At 40.4% G+C, this 19,317-nt stretch overlaps 1 long non-coding RNA gene across 1 annotated transcript; it reads right to left on the bottom strand.

The window, feature by feature from the left end:
* Positions 1–6,045: 6,045 nt before the first annotated feature.
* LOC138405644 (uncharacterized) lies at positions 6,046–10,852 on the bottom strand. The gene is made up of 3 exons (XR_011239437.1): positions 10,375–10,852; positions 8,871–9,069; positions 6,046–8,468 (listed from the first exon to the last, which is right to left on the bottom strand). It is a non-coding gene; the product is annotated as an uncharacterized lncRNA (long non-coding RNA).
* Between the last annotated feature and the right edge of the window lie 8,465 nt (positions 10,853–19,317).

Here is a 19,317-nt window from a genome sequence, read left to right as displayed (position 1 = left end):
TCAGCACAGAGGGCTCGTGTTCGATTGTCCACACAAAGTACAGGGTGTGGAGGAGACTGAGCAGCAGAGGAATTCCTGTGTTTTTGCTTTATGGAATGTGCCTCTAACTCCTAACCCCTCTGTAATATAATGACTGACATATAATATCTGCCATAAATTCAGTACAGTCAACATAAGTAATGAAGAAACAACCTTAAGGAAACAATATGATTGTTTAAACCTCATTAACATGAGAATAAGTGGAAGTTTGTCGCAAGAGGAAACCAAAACCAATCAGATAATTGTTTATTGTGTGATTAATTACATAAATGTAAAGTTGAGCTATTATGTGTTCCTCAAATTTCCATCAATTGTAATGCTCAAGGTCATCAGCACATAATTTAAAGCATATTAAAAGCAGCCTGGCCACATGTTTACATTGTATTAGAAAACTGAAATGCTAAAAAAGTGAATTATGGGTTTATGTGAAGGGATGTGCGCCAATTAAAAGTAAAGACTGAGTGAAAGAATGTGGTAAGGATAAGGAAGGAACTCATTACATTTGCTTATCTGGATCAGAGGGCAGATGCAGGATTTTCTTTTTCACTTTCAAATTGAGAGATAGGGCGTTTTTCCACATTTTCATAGATTTCTCTGAGAAATCTTGATGAGGAAAGTCATCTTTAGGGGACTGATATGTGTGAGCGTATACAATCTGGTGCAGATCCAAATAAAAATCTGGATCCAATGAATTTAAAAGTGGACTGGTGGGTGCTCTACAGAGTCCTATTATTCGTTATTATTATTTCGACATACAATATGCCTACTAACATTCATTGCTGCTCCCTTAATCTCTATCAGACATTTTCTTATGTACAAATACTTTTATTATTCCATTATGTTACAATCTGTTTCTTCTAGTAAATGTTGTAAATGTTGTAATTTTGTTGATGTGTTCAGACACACGCGGCATCTATTACACTTCTGTCCGTCCAGGGAGAGGGATCCCTGACTGAAGCCCTATGAGACAAATTGTGACATGAATTTGGGCTATACAAATAAAATTGATTGATCCGACTTTATAAGTGAAACGTTGAAACATTTAAATTATCTTACCACAGTGCTCACAGTTACGTAGGCGTCCTGTAAACATCATTACAACTGTTAAGATTACATTTTCATTCAATGTCAATAACAATCTATCCAACCATTCATTCATCCATCCATTCCCAATTTGACAGTAATTACAGACAGCATTTTTTTCTCCTTCTTCATTCTGAATTTTCTGATTGTATTGATTATTTTAATTGCTTTTCTATGGTGCATTAAGTACTTACTCATGAGGGCTTTGCAAGAAACAAAGTGTTTCATTTCAGTAGCTGCTCAAGGTGCGTTGGTCATGTTTATTACGAATAAAGTGCAAAATCTATGCTGTAACTGTATGACATATGAAAACATGGACAAAGGCACACAGCACATTGACGGCACAACAGTTTGAATAGTAAAACGATAGTAAATCAATTAGTGAATTATAAAAAAAGGAGAAAAAAAACTAAATAAACACTAAATGGTAAATGGTTGTATTTATATAGCGCTTTTCTAGTCTTGAAGACCACTCAAAGCGCTTTACACTACAGTTTTCCATCCACCCATTCACACACACATTCATACATACAGTGCTTCTATAGCTAGCACTTTTTGTTGTTCTATTGAGCAGATGATAAATTGTTCGACTGCCAATTTAACCATTGTTTTATAGAATTGGAATTAATAGATGCGATATTCTTTTGTTCTTTTAGGTATAGGTATATGGTGTTTAAATGATGTGCTGCAAAAGTACTTTTTGCTATATGGTATTTTACAATCCTCTATGGCAGAATTTGCTTTTTCTGCCTTTTCTCTATTTACTCATCCAACACACAGCACAACATTTAGAGAAGGGGCTGATGAGACAGTGACATTGAACCAAAAGTCAAAAGAGCTCATTTACAGTTATTCCTAATTAACGCAATGCCCCGCCTATGCACATAAAGGGACATGAGACTGCAGGGCTGTTTGCAGTCTCATGAACTTTGCAGGGTTTGGGACAGTTGACAGTTTTATGGTAATTTTGATTCTGTCGTACAACTTTATAACTGAAGAAAAGACAAGAGCTAATTATTTTTGCAAGTGAGTCAGTGAGTAAAGGTGCTCTTGAATGTACAAAGATTCTGCTCTTAACCTAGAGAACAAATCGCTGATGAGAAAATTGGTGAAATTCAGAATTGCAATAGTGGAGATTTCTCATTGATATACTGTACTGGAGAAACTGTCACTGAATAACTAAATCTCAGAACACATTTCCCCTTATTGAAGGTGGTGTTCAGGAGCCCACACAGTCTTGACCATTTGAGCATGTGACAAAGGTTCATGTGGTTCACATCAGGTACTTTCCAACACAGGACGAGAACCAGTATCATGTATTTATACAGAGAATGGCTTTTACAAAAATCTATCCAAGAAAAGGGAAGAGCATTTTAACTTGTGGTCTTGTAAAAAAAAGAAGGAATTATTTGCAGTGTGTCTATGTTTTATTAAACCAATAGTGATTAAATTCCTGGTCATAATACATCTACTAACAAACAAATATGAATTAGAGAACCATAGGCCTTAAGTGCACTGACAGTTGCAAGCACAAGGTTCTGAGGTACAGCATTTATCACAGTAGAGACCATACTGTAGCCCAGCTCAATGGAAAGCTAAATGATGCAGTGCTAGGTCCCCTACAGCCAACACTCTAAAGAGCTCTCACACATGATCACTTTCACCAACATATTTGCAGTCTCTAAGATTCCTAGAAAAAAAAACATTGAAACAGCCTGAACGGGGAAAATCCGAACCGTCTTGTCAGGCCAGGAGCCAAAAGTGTTGAGCGGCCCAGCTGTTGATACAGGATTTGCTCACTGATTAACTGAATGTTGATAAGAAGTGTTTGGCTCAGTGTGCTGCCTTCTCAGGGTCAGAAGTGCAGCGGCGGTGGACGGAGACTTCATGTTAATCTGTCATTCTGAGTAATTGTTGCAGATAGCTGGAGAGAAGCCCAGCCAGCTCCAGCGGTGAGGCTGCTGGTCTTCACGCAGCGAACCAGGAAGGTCCACTCCATCTCAAATGGTTAACTTTAGGGCAAAGCTGTTAACACAAGAAACTGTACATCTTAATATTCGATGTACACTTGACAGAAATCACTGTTCATGTCTGCTTGCAAGAGTTTATATTTCTGTATAAAGGAAGTGAAAGCGCTTTCCCTAAATGTCCCTATGTGCAGTTTCAGTATCACTTCAGCTCTAATCAACTTTTAAAGTCAGTCACAACTGTAAATATCTTATTGTTAGTTCTATTTTTTGTAACCAAACATATTTTAGCTCAGTTTATATCAGAAACTTTCGAACAGCAGATTTAAAATCATGTCCTGTGTGTGCCACACATGCTGTCCCACATGGATTAATTGAAATGTTCTTACATACGTTTGTCCTTTTTGATCGCCAGATATTGATTTGCTTTCTTTCTTTTTTTTCTCACTGAGGTGCGATGGGAAGGTTCGACCGGAGCCTTCTCTGTGGAGTTCTCATGTTCTCCTTGTGCCTGCGTAGGTTTTATTTCAGGTGCTCCGGCTTCCTCCCACAGTCCAAGGACATGCAGGTTAATTGGAGACTGTAAATTGGCCGTGGGTGTGAATGGGTGTTTGTTATGTCAGCCCTGTGATCCGCTGTCAGCTGGGTTTAGCTTCAGCCACCCACCCCCCTGTGAGACTCTCAAAGAGCCGACATAATGGATAGATTTTCCTTTGTGCAATTGAGTTTACTAAAATATAGTTAGACTGTTAGTGCAGACACTAAAACTGTGTAAAAGTAAAAGTAGTGAAAGCACATACAGGGAAGGTTTAAGGTTATATACTGAAATATAGTTGATATAATAGTAAAACAATCAAACAAGTGAATAATCCTTTACTTAACCTAATTGAAAAATGAACATCCTGTTGCTCAGCCTTTGCTGTTTCCATTTGTAAATGCCTACTCTGCATTATGAGGACCTGTATGTGTACTTCCTACTGTCTGGTACATTTTCACTAACTAAAATATAAAGGAAGCTGTGGTGTGTGTGTGTGTGTGTGTGTGTGTGTGTGTGTGTGTGTGGTGTCTTTTCTAAATCAAGACTTTTCACCAGTGTTTCGTTCTGATGAGGTTTTAACTGGACGTTAAGTAAGAGGTCAGTCAGCATTTTGAATTTAGAATGACTGCAAAACAGCACATGTTCGGTCTCATTTACACACTGGAGAACATATGGGATTGCTTATTTATTCCAATGAGTTCCAGGCTAACACATTGATTAATTGAGCTTTAACTGATGGCTTTTGCTTGAGGCGTGTACTCTAACACGTAAATAAATCACAGTCCTGAATGTGATATGAAGCTTGAGACTGTCAAAAAGGGAGTTCCACGCTCCAATCAAGCAGACACCGTTATTAACTGTGAACATATGCATCAGCTGAGGCTAAACTCTGACTGCACGAGCCCCCATCACCAGAAGAGAGCCATTTGCTGAACTGTTTAATTTGAATGCTCATTTTGAAGCTGCAGTTTAAGCACTTCTGCCTGCAGCTCAGAAGAAGATGCTATGCCTATACTTTACTGCAAGGCTTGGCTTTATGTGCATAAAAACCTTAATCCCTTATGGTGTCTTCTTCACATCACACGCTGTATATTCCCCCACATTTTATCTGCGGCAGTTTGTGATCGCAAAGTGCAGTGAGATCACTCGCCACAGTGTCTCTGGATTCAGTCAGGGGACCGGCATGTAGCCGAGCGCTGACACTTTTAACGCTCTCGGGGCACAGTGTGTTCGCAGAGGTCGCAGGGCAGCAGCAGCAGTGGCAGCCAGGCAGGCACTGGTGTGCTCAGTGTTGGGTCGGCCATAGAAGATCAGTGAGCCATTCCTAATGACATCGCTCAGTGACGGCGGCACTGATTATTTGCCGTTTCTCCCGTCAGGCTGGGGAATGAGTGTTGACAGTCACATTGTGCTGTGAATACAGGCCGACCCCTGGGAGGTCAGGGGGAGAGTTGCACTATGATGTCACAGGTCAGCACGTGTTGCCACCAGAGTGCGAGAGAGGGCTGGACCAAAGTACTTCACTTCAGATAAAGTTTGGTTTTCTTTTTAATTGGAGAGGATGACAATGGAAAATAACAAGAAAAGAAACAATGAAATGTTTGAAATCATTTATTGCGGGACTTATATCACCAGACTTCAGTGGCCATGTGCAACTTAAATGAAAGAGCTGTTGGCAATTCAGTTCTACACAGCCTCATGCGATCAGAATAATGATCATGATGCATTATGTATATATTAAATCTGATCCCTCTGTTTAATTTGCCCTCTGAGGTGGTGATTCTGAAGTGTTTTTGCATAAACCCCTACATTTCCAATGATTATTCTCAGATGAGCTAAGTTAAGATGACCACGCCTGCCATACTCTACATGCAGCTGGACCAGCAGATCAGCTCTGAGCCCGTAGTATCAGCTGGACAGATCAACATCACACAACCAACATAGAGAGACAAACATCCACACTCATATTCACACCAACAGGCAATTTAGAGCTTTGTGCATGTGTTTGGACTGTAAGAGGAAGCTGGGGTCCCTGGAGAAAACCCACACAGATACAGGAACAACATGCAAACTCAACACAGAAAGGCCCTTGTCAGCTGTCAGATTCAAAGCCAGGAACTTTTTGCTTTGAGGCAACAATGCTAACCACTGTAGCAGCCCTAAATTACAAATTCAAACACTCACAAACAAATTAGTCTGAATGATCTAATTGCACAATATGTGGCCTCCTGATTCACTTGTGAAAAGGAGGAGGGGTGCGTCAGGGTGGAGGTCCCACTCAGAACAATGTCAAAGGTGAAGCTTTGGATTCATTACAGAAGATGATATGATCTGGACACAATATGGTCTCTAGTGTCACGGGACAGTGGACATTAAACCCTCTAACCAGACTTCCTCACTTCTGTGTCAAATTTGGGATGGGGTGGGGGGGGGGTGATGCAACCCACACAGCGAATATATTTCCAAAAGCGAAGCAAATCATAGGAAATAGGATTCAAATGTACCAGGAGGTCATGTATGTTTTATAATCTCTGTACTTCCTAAAGAAGAAACAGTTGAAAGCTGGGCATACATTAGATGATGGTCCTGTTGGTAAGTACAGTGTAGAAAATCCCTACATTTTCATTGGCTGAACTGGCAACCCAGCAGTTCCATGCTGGCACAGTGAGGGTGGCAGTGGAAAAAGAAAAGGCGGTGGAGCTCCACTGCTGTTCCCCATCCTTAACTTGCTAACCGTAATTATGTCCCCACATCCTGATGTGAAGCAGATATGCACGAGGAGCTTTTAATAGGCTGAGCAAAGAACAGGAGGACCAGTCATTCATCCAAGGTGCTGAGTGTGCAGGAAATGTCCACCACAGCTCCTGGTGCACTTCATGCTGCCATTGCCCTCATGTGGGGCGAGTTTCAGGAGAGAGATAACTCTCCCAGACTGCACTACATCTGTGAAATGTAACAAATGTTTCCTCAAGTTACATAAAAAGAAAAACCCTTGAACCATATGCATGGATTTGACTCTTTATTCGAAAGTTTGAGAGTGAATTTACTCTTTATATTTCCAAAGTTTGTGCGATACACTTTTTCTTGACTTTTTCTTCTCTGTGTTCTTTTCAAACTTGGAATTCTTTTTCAACCAATATTCCATTGTTTGCTGACTTGCAAATGGAAAAATGTGTGCAGAATGTTTATGCAGCATGAAAACCAGCAGAACACAGTGTTTGGAATAGAAGCTATCGTACTGTGATCAGACCTACGTTTTGTCTGTTTGTAAAGGAAAACCTCTCTGAAAATGACAGAATTTCTATTCAAGTTTCCTACCATGTGTCACCATGTGATTGCAGGCAACATGTGATTAAAGTTTCTTGAGTCCAACTAGGAAAAGAAAGCAGGCAAACAAAACCAAATGAGGTCATGACTTGAAAAATCGAAATGACCTCAGCTCCACGTCACTGAATGCAGAGAAAAGATCAGCCCTGCTGCCACTGTTTGTGCTGTACGTATATTCTCACTCTGTGTTGAAAAACAAGCCAATTCAGTCTGGAATAAGCCACAAGGAATGCTGAGCACCTATAGTGTTTCCAGACGAGGACGTACAGGGCCATGTGTGGCACAGTATGACTGGCAGAGCTGACTCCTGAACAAACCACAGATATGCAGACGTGGCTTCATTTTGCCAGGCTACTCAGGCACTGGCAGAGCACAGAGATCTAAGCAGGACAGCCCTGCAAGTTTTAAGGGGGGGGGATTTTCTCAAGCTGGTCGTGAAACCATTTACATTAGAAGTTATTGGTCACTGTAATTTCTCCTTCTCTCCCTGCAGATTTCAGATTCTTATTGGGGGGAAAAAATATTTTACTGCTACTGTGCTTTTAGCTCCCTCTACATTTTTTTTTACATAATTATGTTAATGAGCCCTTGAACAAAATCTATCCACTATATCAAGTGATCACATATTTTTCGCTTTAGTTAAAGTGGCAACAACACAGTGTAAAAAAGTATGTCAAATGTAAAATTCAATAATGTTACTTTAGTAAACTAAAAGAAAATACATAAAACACTAAATGCAAAGGCACTGATTGTAGAATGATATTTGAATATACATGATATTATTTGAACATAATTACAGTACATCACTTTAATGTTACAGGTGGTACAGGGGTGGGGGGGGGCATTAAACCGCTTGTTGGATATACAAAAAAAGGACAGCAAACTAAATAATAAACCAGTACAAATACCACATTAAGTCAAGAACAACATACCGAGTTGTAAATATTGGAGGACAGGAAGTTTGTGTACACGTTCCTGTAAAAACAAGTCAAATAACTGTAGCTTATGAATTTAATGCTGTGTGGTCATTACTGTCCATGCAGGAAGCAGAACAGCATGTGTGCTCCTTGTGAATGTAAACACAGTGAACCACCGCAAGTCCCAGTAGACACTGTTGATTCCCTGTCAGCTCGGTGGCAGGCCTGCCCATCTGAATGTTGCTATGTAGCCACATTTCAATGGAAACAAAGATGCAGCAGTACTTCATTTTACCCTGGGTAGCCCTTCAAAGTCATATTCACTTGGTGAGCACTTTTCCACCAACACTATACAACACATTAGGCAGTTCCTCTCTTTGCTCTCAAACAGCCCCAGTTCTTTGTGGCATTCATTCCTCAAGTTAAAACATTTGCGATCTGTTGCTAATCTACTGCTCTACATCCCAGAGGTTCTGCTGGATTCACATCTGGTGACTTGGGAGGTTCACTGAACTGACTGGCATGTCCATGAAAACAGCTTGAGACCTTTATTTTGTGACATGGAGTCCTGCAGGAAGTATTCATCAGAAGATGGAACTGTGCACAGGAGTGAACATGGTCAGCGACAATACTCGGATTAGACATCATGTCATTTCAGGACATGTCCAGAATTTGGCAATGCAGAGAAAATCATTGAAAAGTAAACATTTCATTCCTGATCTTCGTATCCCTCGAGCTAAACATTGGAGAAACAACGTGTCTAACTTCACATTAAAGTGTATGTGGTGATGTCTTTTCATCGGAGAAAGGTCAAAGGACTTGGGCTGCTCCAGTTTAAACTCTCCCTCACCCACTACCATCTCCAGAATCTGGGAAATTGTGATTTTGTCCCCCATTATCTCCCTGCCAGACATGGCCTCAATTCAACTTGTGAAAGGGTGCATTCCTTTCCAGCTGAGCTGGGGGTAGTGTTGCCCCAAAGATTAGCCTTCTTCTCACCCTCCTCCTGGAACAGTTCTGCTCTGCCGATGCTTCCTGAATTCTTCCGTGGGTTGTCCTGGTGCGAGTGCTTTTTAAGCTGGGGTTTGTACTGTTCTTCTGGCATTCCTTATATCCCCACAGAAAACACTCACTTCCTGTACTATGGTAGACAGACTCACTGGAGGAGGGAGGCTGAGTTCTGTCACAGTGGTGAGCCCTGAGGGAAAAAAGCAAACAAGAATTAAAAGACAGACCTTTAAAACCCGTTTCCTCTTCATTTGTACCAGTGGAAGATATGCACTCATGAATATGAGGATTCATGAATGGATCACTAAGCTTGTATTGGGCAGCTGTAAAAAGGCACTTCCCAGTTTCACTCCCATCATCCACTTACTTTTGAAGTTCTAATAAAAAGCCTACAAAAACATCCATTGTCTCTGGGGATTGCTTTGGATCTTCCCCAAACTGCTAAAAAAAACACCCAGAGTCAGAAGACTGATTTTTTTTCTTGAAACATTGTCTGAGACCAGTTTATCAATTTTTTAAAACGTGTTCAGCATAAAGTTGTGGCTTATAGACACACTTATTGGCACTCATCTTTGATTGTAACATTTGTTTTAAGTTAACGTTAATACCTTTAATTTAATTCTGAACTTCAGACAGATATCAAACAAAGACGGAAACAGTGACTATCATTTTGTTTCAGAGACAAATTTCCTGACAAAAAAGGCATAAAGCAAATGTGTGCTGGAGGTCACCAAACTCAGAAAAGTAATGCGTTCACAAATATAATTGGTCATAGTTGACTCTAAGAAATATGATTGTTTGTTTTGTGAAGGGAAACAAACATGAAATGACATGATAAAAAGTCAAAGATGGATAGATATACACTATATACACTAATGTGACCTAGCTTGTCTGTAATAATAATAATAATTTGGGTTTGTATAGCGCCTTTCAGGGTACCCAAGATGCTTTACAAGGAGAAAACACAAAATAAAAGAAACAAACACAAGATAATAATACTGATGATTGGCTGAGGCTAGAGTCCATAGGCTGTGGTGAACAAGTGGGTTTTCATGAGTTTCCTGTAGGTGTCCAGAGATGGGGCATGTCACTGTGCAGCCATTACAACAAAAAAAAAAACAATGCGACCGTTCTTAATTTCATGCATTCAGCAAATCACTTTATTTTATGAGCCCACATTAACACAGGCTGGTCCCAACTCTTGCTCTCAAACAAACTGAGCTCTTCATGTCACTGATTCCACAGGAGGTTCTGTTTAATGTTGTCACAACTGCATCACAACATTTCTGCTGATTCACGCTGCCAATCTCCTGTTCTACCACATCTATCACCGAGGCACAAACAAAGGACTCAAATGGATGACTCAAGAAGCAGAGATACGATCAAAAGGCATTTTAATTGATCCAAGAGCTGGCACACTGTAAGACAGTCCACTCAAGCCGTGGTTTCAAACAAACAAAGAACAGGTCTTTAAACACAAGGAATCAAGTCATACCGAATAAACTCACACAAGGGGTAGACCGCTAGTCTCTGAGGAGCAGGACAACTGGCAACAGGCAGAAGAAACACCGAGACTAAATACTCAAAGGGGCGGGCAAATAATAAGACACAGGTGAAACACATGAGGGCGCAGCAGGTAATCAAACACTGATCTGAAGTCAGGATCGAGAAGTGAGGATCTGAAAGCATTCAAAAATAAAACAGGAAGTTTGAAATGTTGAAATAATTGAAATAATAAAAACATGAACTAAACACCAGGACTGGATGTGACTCGATGATCTTAAAAGTGTTCTACTATCTGGTGACTGAAGTTCACTGAAAGCTTTGTCATGTTCATGAAACCAGTTTTAGACTTTTGCTTTGTGAAATAGGGCCCCAACCTATCTTTACTTTCTACGTAAAGTGCCTTGAGATAATGCATATTTTGATTTGGTGCTAAACACATAAAATTGAATTGAATTGAATATAAGTTTCCATTTTAAGATAAACTGTGGCTAAAAATGGATGAACAAGGTCAGCAACAGTACATATATCAGAATTAGTCACTGGTGTTGCAAAAAGCCCAGCAAACAAACCGAAACCTAATGTCAGTCAACTTAGTTCTTCATTTATGTCTAACTTTATATTTGATGCACATGCCTTCCAAATCTGATATCGGAATAGTTATGAGAATAGTTATGACATCCCAGAAGTCAATTTGCTATAAGACTTCTGGGATGTTTGAAATCCATTCTAAACTAATCTTTTAGTTAACTTCAAGATGCAGGTTTGACTGTCTGGATTCAGTGGCTCTTCATTTATCTCTCCGTGTCATCTGCACAATGTGTTCACATGAACTTGGAGATCAGTTGTCACGTCATATGTGCTGGGAGAGTTTGTCTTGGATGGCAGCCCCGACGAGCTCTGTAGGATTTATAATCTGACCGAGGCTTGTTAAAGCCTCTGCAGAGCGGGAGTACGCTGGGATGGATCACATGGAGGCAACCGAGTTGGAGCCACTTCACATATGATAAAATCATTTTCAGATTCCTTGTGTTTTAACAATTTTTATGTGTCTCATAAAGACTAAATAAAGAGAGCATTCGACACAGTTATCTGTACTGCAGTTTTGCGTGTGGGTTGAAGTGAAGGGTTTGTAAAATTGGGGTAATTCAAGTGTGAGCTGTACTGAACTGTCTCTCTGCCAACAGCCCAAGCAAACCTGAGGATGAAGACACCAAGCTGCATATCATTTTGTGTTTTCCATCCAGCTCTACAAGCAGCTAATGGATTGAACACATGCAGTCGGTCTTTGGAGATTTGAACGCACCTGGAATTGTGATAATGTGGGTTTTTAGTATGTTTTCGCTTTTTACTGTCCACCAAAGAATTCAGACTGTCTCAACTTCTCTCCTCTGACTGGGGTTTCAACTCTTTGGCCTCTAGTTTTAACCACAGAACACATCAGCACTCTGGGTGTCTCTCTCCTGACCTGGGTGTGTCATGAAACACTGCACATAGTTGGCTGAGAAATAATAATTTATATAGCTTCCTCCGAAGAACTTGACTTGAACAAGATGCAGAATCGAGTTTGCTAAATAGATAACCACGAGTGATTGCAGAGATGCTGCTGCGCAGCTCACACAGGTAGACTGCTCCTCATATAATAGTGTGTAACAACAGCATTAGACATGTTGGCTGATAGTAATGACAATAAGTACAGACAATCACAGCTTTGTTTGCAAATATAATTTAACCCAGTGCACCAACATTCAGCTCGGTAGCAACCTAAATCAATTCAATTACATTTGGAAAACATCATATCATAACATGCATTACCTCAAAGCACTTTACATAGAAGGTCAAGACTTTAAAAATTATAGAGAAACCCAATGCAGTTGCCACAATGAGCAGCACTTTGGCAACTGTAGAGAGCAAAACCTCCAGAACCAGACTCAATGTGGGCGGCCATCTGCCTAACCTGTCATGACTGTTGCTATGAAGCCGTGTTACAATCAAATTAAAGATGCAGCGGCCCTTCAATCTTATAAGCAGCCAATCTTCAGAGGATAGTAGCAGCTGTGATCTGGGTTTAGAAGCAGAAGAAGAATCCAGGACTCAGATGTCCCTGAGGGAATTGACAATCCTGTAATGGAAATATTTCAGATTTACAAGCTGTAATTTGTCTTGAAAAAAAATCTAAAAATAATCATTCTTGCCTGTAAGTATTTTTTTCTGGTTCTAGACCTCATTATCCAATTTGTTCATCAACACAAACTGATGGATGATGGCTTATCCATCAACTGAAGAAACAGTTCACCAATCAGACTGTGGTATACCTGTGGTATAAAAAGGAAAAAGCATAGAATCACCAAAGTCAAGTATTCATTGTGTGGGGAACCATGAATACCAATACATTGATGGGCCTCTCTGTATGCTAGATGTGTTGTTGGATAACTGAAACCGTATCTCATGGAGACGCAAGGTAAAATTGTTAAATCTTGACCAGGAGCCTGAAGAAATGATTGATACTATGCTGTTAGAAAGTTATTTTCTGTATGCCATTTTATTTTACTCACACTTTTTAGACTAACAGTTTATACAGACAGAATCTGCTCAATTTTCTTTGGGTCTTGTAAATTCGACCATTACCTGAAATGAATAGGGGCATTCAATTACAATGTATTTCCCTCCCACTGGTAAAATAAAAGAATAAGGCATAGCTGTCAGGAGGTGGCCCATTTTCACTCAGATCCTAATTGCAGTGATGATGGAGCGACCCTGTTGATGGCAGGGACGCTGCTGTTTGATGGCGTCTCTAACTCCTGAGGGTGATTTCCCAGAGGAACACTCTGATTACGAGAGATGTAGTCACAGCCCGCCCGTTAAACAGATGCTCACAGATATTAAGCTAATGAACTTGGCGGGTAAGTGCTCGGGGTGTGCCACCACTGTCACTTGGAAGTGCACTGCATGTCTCGCCTCGGCCGCTGCCTTTGAAAGTGACGCTTGCAGCGGGATTGCCGTTGACCTCTGTTTGTTGACCTTTCGCCATAAAGGAATCACAATAAAGCCAGCACCAGTACCTCAGGGCCTAATGGAGGCATTTAAGGAGGGATTTTAGATGAGCTGGAATTCCCTGGTGACAGCACGGTATTATTGTTTGCTGACACTTGTGTGTAAGAGTCTCAATTTGTAAAATGATCCCCTACCTTTTTTTATTTCCTCATCATTGAAGTGTTTTTTTGTTACATCTTGTTTTCTGTCAGACGAGTCTGTGTTAGACGCGAAGAGACCATTAAAATGACGAAATGGCAACAATACTCCTAAATCAGACCACTGCTTCTAGAAACATTCAATTAACCAGATTTATATGAGCTCATTAGAAAACACTGGATTTGATCAAATTGCTTTCTTGCAACATGTTTTTCATTCTGTGCTCAACAGTTTTTCTCCGTCTTTGTGGTGGGGTTCCTACAGGAAAAAGCTGTGGGGGGGCTCTCTTCAAAGCTCCATAGATCCTGGTCAGACGTCAGTCTTACATTCCCCTGAGCTCCACTTTCAGCCACTTAACCTCTTCCCTCTTATTAAACTTGGCATGTCCCAAGGTTTATCCCTTAAACCCCTGCTGTCAAGAGCCTGCTTCAGGATTGTTATTACAGCATGATAACATTTGTAATAATAACATTTACTACTAGATTATCATTAATACAACAATGTTTTTAAAAAAGGAGCATCTACAGCCTTTGTTTCACACTTGGATGGACACATACAGGACGGTACGTTCGACTTGACCACTAGATTGTGACACTAACGTGAAAAATGATATTAGGTCTTCCCAAGTTCTATGTGCTGCTGACTTGTTAAATATATGTTTTTTCAGTGTATATGTACACTTGTTCAATCAAATGCAATTTAGGGTGACTATAGTGAGCCACATCGGTCATGTAAAATAACACTTGTTCATGTGTCTAAGCAAGCACGACCAATAGAAGGCTTTGGTAATGTGACTTGGCAAAGTATTAGTTTATATTCCAAAAAACATCCCCTCGTTTTTTGATTTAGAGCTCAATATTGTGCTCTGCATTTATTATTTCTGAATAACTGATATCCTTTAATATGTTCTTGATTCCCCTCGCTGATTCATTGGTAATTGAGGTGTTTGGAAAAATAAAGGTTAATCTGGGATTTTGTCCTAAAACGTTTAATTCCAGATAAAATATAGCCAGATGAAATAACTCAGGCTGATATCTTTGCTGGCCACTGAGAACCTTTGCCTGACTGAGATGCATCAGTGAAAATACAGTGCACCTTCACAGGCACTGAAGATAAAGAGGGGGAGAAGAAAAACAAATCACATGCAAGAGGAGTTAAGAGAGGGACTGTAGTTCACTGTATAAAAGTGAGAAAGATGCCAAAATTCCTTCCATCTCTCGGGTCACTTTGGGGTTTTGGTGCTGTGAAACTCCTCCAGGCTGTTTCACATTTCAGAGTCCTCCTGGCCAGATTTCCTTGCGGGCTCCAGTAACAAGCAAGGTTTTGGTCTGGAAGAGAGAGAAGACACTTATCACATTATAGGTTACAGACAAATGAAGTGCACAAATTCTCTTGACTCAAAATGAATTAAAAAAAACTTGGACTGCTTTAACAATAAAGGCAGAGGTTCAATAAAAGATTCAGTGAAGCGTTGAATAAAAGTTCCAGAGGTGTTTACTCAAGCAGCAGCGTTGCATTTTCTGCAAGATTATGCACATACAGCAGCTGTCTTTACTGAACATCAGACAGCTGTTGCTGTGGTTCAATAAATGTAGTGTGGCTTTTAATTGTTCTCGTTCAGTATTTTGTCAGTTTTAATTTTGAAATATTTGATTAATGAGAATTTGTGCCCATAGATATTTGTCTCCAAACTTGTTCCAAAGAGAGATGGAGATGGAACAGAGTTCTCCTTCCTTTCTGGATACAACTTCATTTTGTCTTGTTCAACAAACAGGTGAGATATTTTGAACAGCTCTTAATTTAATCATTGTGGTTTATATGTTTGAAATACAAGACTCCTGAGCTGCAGGATCCAGATCTGACACTACTCAACAACGAAATCAACTCTCTTGTGTCCCCTCTTATCCACCACACCTCCTCTCTTTCCCATTTTCCTCCACCCCAACCAGTCGAGGCAGATGACCGCCCACACTGAGTCTGGTTCTGCCAGAGGTTTCTATCTGTTGAAGAAGAGTGATTTTCTCTCCACAGTCGCCAAAGTGCTGCTCGTTATGGGAGCTGTTGGGTTTCCATTTGATTTTGTAAGTCAAACTACTCTTTAAAGGGTCTTAAGATAATATATGTTGTGAACTGGCACTAAACAAATACAATTGAATTGAATTTAACTGAATTGAAAAGTAAGTATTTTGAGAAATAATGGTCAAATAACTTCGGAAAAGCCCCCTCGACAGACCTTTTCAAAAACAGATATAAGGGATTTATATCAAACCAGTAAACCACTAAATGTTGTTTTAACATTTTTTGTGATGCGATTAAAGAAAAAAGGAGGTATACCATATTAATTACTAAGCTTACCCTGTGTTGGTAGGTGCATTTTTAACTTTGGACAAGATCATACTAGCTGTCCCTTGCTGTTTGCAATCATAATGTCAATGAAGACAAACCATACCCTGAGTCCAGCTGATAAAAAGTGGAGATTGATATTAATCTTCTAAAAAAGTCATGAAAAGTAAATAAGTGTGCTTCCTTGCTAGCTATTCATTATACTTTGTTTTGAATGATGCATTTTTATACAGTTAATCCAGTCCCTTCAAGAGGGAAAGACTTGGATAAGCTGATTTCTTACAACTTGATAGAGTGTGCTGAATTTCATCACCAGTGGGTCTGTATGATCCACTCTGTCTACAGAATCGATCAGGGTCTCTCTAAATCTCCTTGTGGTGCTGCAGGATGAGATTAAGCCGGGAAACCTGCTGATGACAACCCTCATCTAAGAAGACTGAATGGAGCCCTGAGTCCAGTGAAGGGTGAGGCTGTCCTGGTGTTGATGTAAGATGGTTGAAATGGACACTGAAAAATAACAAGGTTTATTTGGTCTTGTTTTCTAAGTCCCCTGCTGAGGAGTCTAACAACATTCTCTTGAGTTGTTGCCTGGCTACAGCCTCCCTCAGAATATGGCATTTTCTTTATCACGGTTGCTGTGTACTCTGTATCCTTTCCGTGGTTACTGAGTGTTTATCGTCCTGCACATCATTTGCTGGAAGATGGCCATGGCAATTTTTGATAGCTTGTGGCAAACACAGCAGCGCGTTGTCTCCTCTTATTTGTCCTGCAGCAGGGTTTTTGTTGCAGAAGGGGTTTTGCCTTTCACTGTTTGTTAGTGTAATCCCTCCTGAACAATTACACACCTGCAGTTGTGATAAGCGTCATAACCATTAGTGCGGGCAGTGCTGTCATCGCTGATAATGGTGGCCATTTCTTCAGACCCACACAGTTGGAGGTGATGGTGGACCAAACCCATTATGGTGGTCTAACTCTGTGAGGACTGTGATGAGATATTCTCCAACAGATTCATTCAGACATTTATTAATTAGCTCTTTTAGATAATAGATTCCTGAAAATAAATGACTACCTTTAGCATCCCAGTGTGACCCTGTAAGATGGAGCCCTTCAAATAAATCACAGGCCTTTAATTCAGTGCCACGTTAAATGGATAGCGGCTTTGTGAAGCATGACAGCCTAAAGACAACAGTCTCCTGAGGCTCAGCAGTGTGCAGACAGCAGGGCATGGGGCTGCACTCCAACTGATTACCGGAACCACAGGCAGACGACATGCTCTCCCGCTTCTTCTCTTTCCATCTTTCACTCGGCTCATGTTTTCCTTCCTTCTCTTTATCTCCCTCTCAGAATAGAGACCTGGCTACGTACCCTGGGAAAAGACGCCACTTAACAGATAATAATGCTTTGCCTCACCAGTCTGTGACACAAAAAAAGGAAAGTGGGCATGGAGGAGGAGCGTGCCCATCTGCCACAGCTTCATCATTCCTAATGTGCCATGTGTATTGCTGGGAGACCAGCAGGGGTTTGTGGGAAGTGAGGAAGCAATTACCAGCAGTAAACAGGCTGCTGGCTAGCCGTCATCTTACACTATGTTAGCAGTGGAAATTAGAAACAAACAAAGCCAACCTTTACACCTGGCATTAATACTGTTTGCCTCAGATGCAGATTGAGTGGATTATGTTTATGTCTGGAATTAATATTCTTCTCAGCGTGCACATAGATATTTTTCAGTCTCTTGCCAAAATGCATTCTGGTCATGTTTATAGCATCTTTTTAATGTTGTCTGTAAATATTTCCTTCTTTCTGAGCAGCAACATCCACACATTCTTTTGAAACTGTTCAGCACCTACGTTTTTGCACAAAAATGTTCTCACACCCATCTGACCACCCATGGCAATGTTGGTCTAAAAAATGAGGTGTGGTCAGGCACATTGTTATCTTAAGGTAATGGAAAATGGTTTTGCAGTTGACCATCTAAACCTGGTCTGAGGTCAGTGATGCAGTATGCAGTTATTTTTTATGGATCATTATCAAGGGTAGCTACATAGGCGAGTGTTCACAAGCTGTTGGTCTGCTTATGTGTGAAGGGAAAGCATTTCCTGTGCAGAGAAGCTTTCTCTCTTTTACTACCTATCAAATTCAGCATTATAAAAGCAGCTGACAAGGATTTGAAATAGAATATGAGATGATCCCGATTGGTTGCATGTTATGCCCAGAAATGTAAATCTAATTGCACTTGTTCCCTGTGCTTTAGACCATGTGCTTAGATCACTGAAACCGTTTGTCCCAGTCGAATCTTCTTCTACAACCTCAGTTAAACTAGCAGTGGGCGACAATTGGCTCAAACTGTGGGTCAAAATTTCAGCTGCATCGCTTTTGATTTCGATATTTTTACTGCACTATATCACACAGTCACAGGTGCAGGGGGTACTGAGCTTAGTCATGGCAACAGCATTCATAGAATCATTCCCTGGCAATTGTTGCTCAGAGTAAAATCACAATGCAGTGCTTTATGTCAAGCTGAATTACCCAGCCTAACTTCATTTGGTAAAGTTGTGAACTGGGGCTGAAGAGTGTGTTGATTGCTTATCACACCTCTGAAATACAACATGCAGTGTATGACAAAATAACACCAGTCAACTCACAATTTGTCTCATATGATTTAACAGGGTGTGTAGTATTAACAACATTGATTAGAGGAAACAGGTTGTAACATAATGGGAAAGTGTGTCTATGTTTAAAGTAGTTTGCATAAGAAAAGGTCTGATAGAGATGAAGAGAGCAGCTATGGCAAATGAATTGAGGGGTTATTGTCAGTAATGGTATAATATGTGAGTAGATGTATTGTATATTAAGCAGTTTTGTTGTAGTCATAGTCATAGAAAACAATATTATTGATGGCAACAACAGCACACTTACGACAACAGAAAAGACAACTGATTCTCCATTTCGGGTTCGGTTCTGCCTTCAGAGTTGAGTTGCATACTTGAATTGAGTAACAGTATCAAAATAATGGATATAGCTGTTGGATTGTTCCTGACACTGTATGACTGGTTCAGTGTTCATCAGAGTGATGGCCTGTAGGAAGAAGCTGATTTTCTGTCTGGTTGTCATACAGTGCAGTGCTCTGTAGCGACTACTGTAGAAGGCAGGTTTAACTTCCTGAGCTGGTGCAGGAAGTACATCCTCTGTTGGTTCTTTTTGCCTGTGTGTCTATTCTGGATATGTTGGTCCACTTGAGGTACTGGGGAAGTGTGGATCCCAGAAACTTGAAGGACTCCACAGCAAACACAGTGCTGTTGAGTATGGTGAGGGGGTGCAGTGATAAGGGGCTCCTCCTGGTATTTTATATTCCAAACATATTAATGAATTGTGCAGTTGTGGGGACCCCCTAAGCGTTAGC

This window comes from Paralichthys olivaceus, chromosome 19 (assembly GCF_024713975.1).
Source record: "Paralichthys olivaceus isolate ysfri-2021 chromosome 19, ASM2471397v2, whole genome shotgun sequence".
NCBI lineage: Eukaryota > Metazoa > Chordata > Actinopteri > Pleuronectiformes > Paralichthyidae > Paralichthys > Paralichthys olivaceus.
Note: the sequence above shows the minus strand (reverse complement) of the source record. Positions and strands in the feature narration are given on the sequence as shown.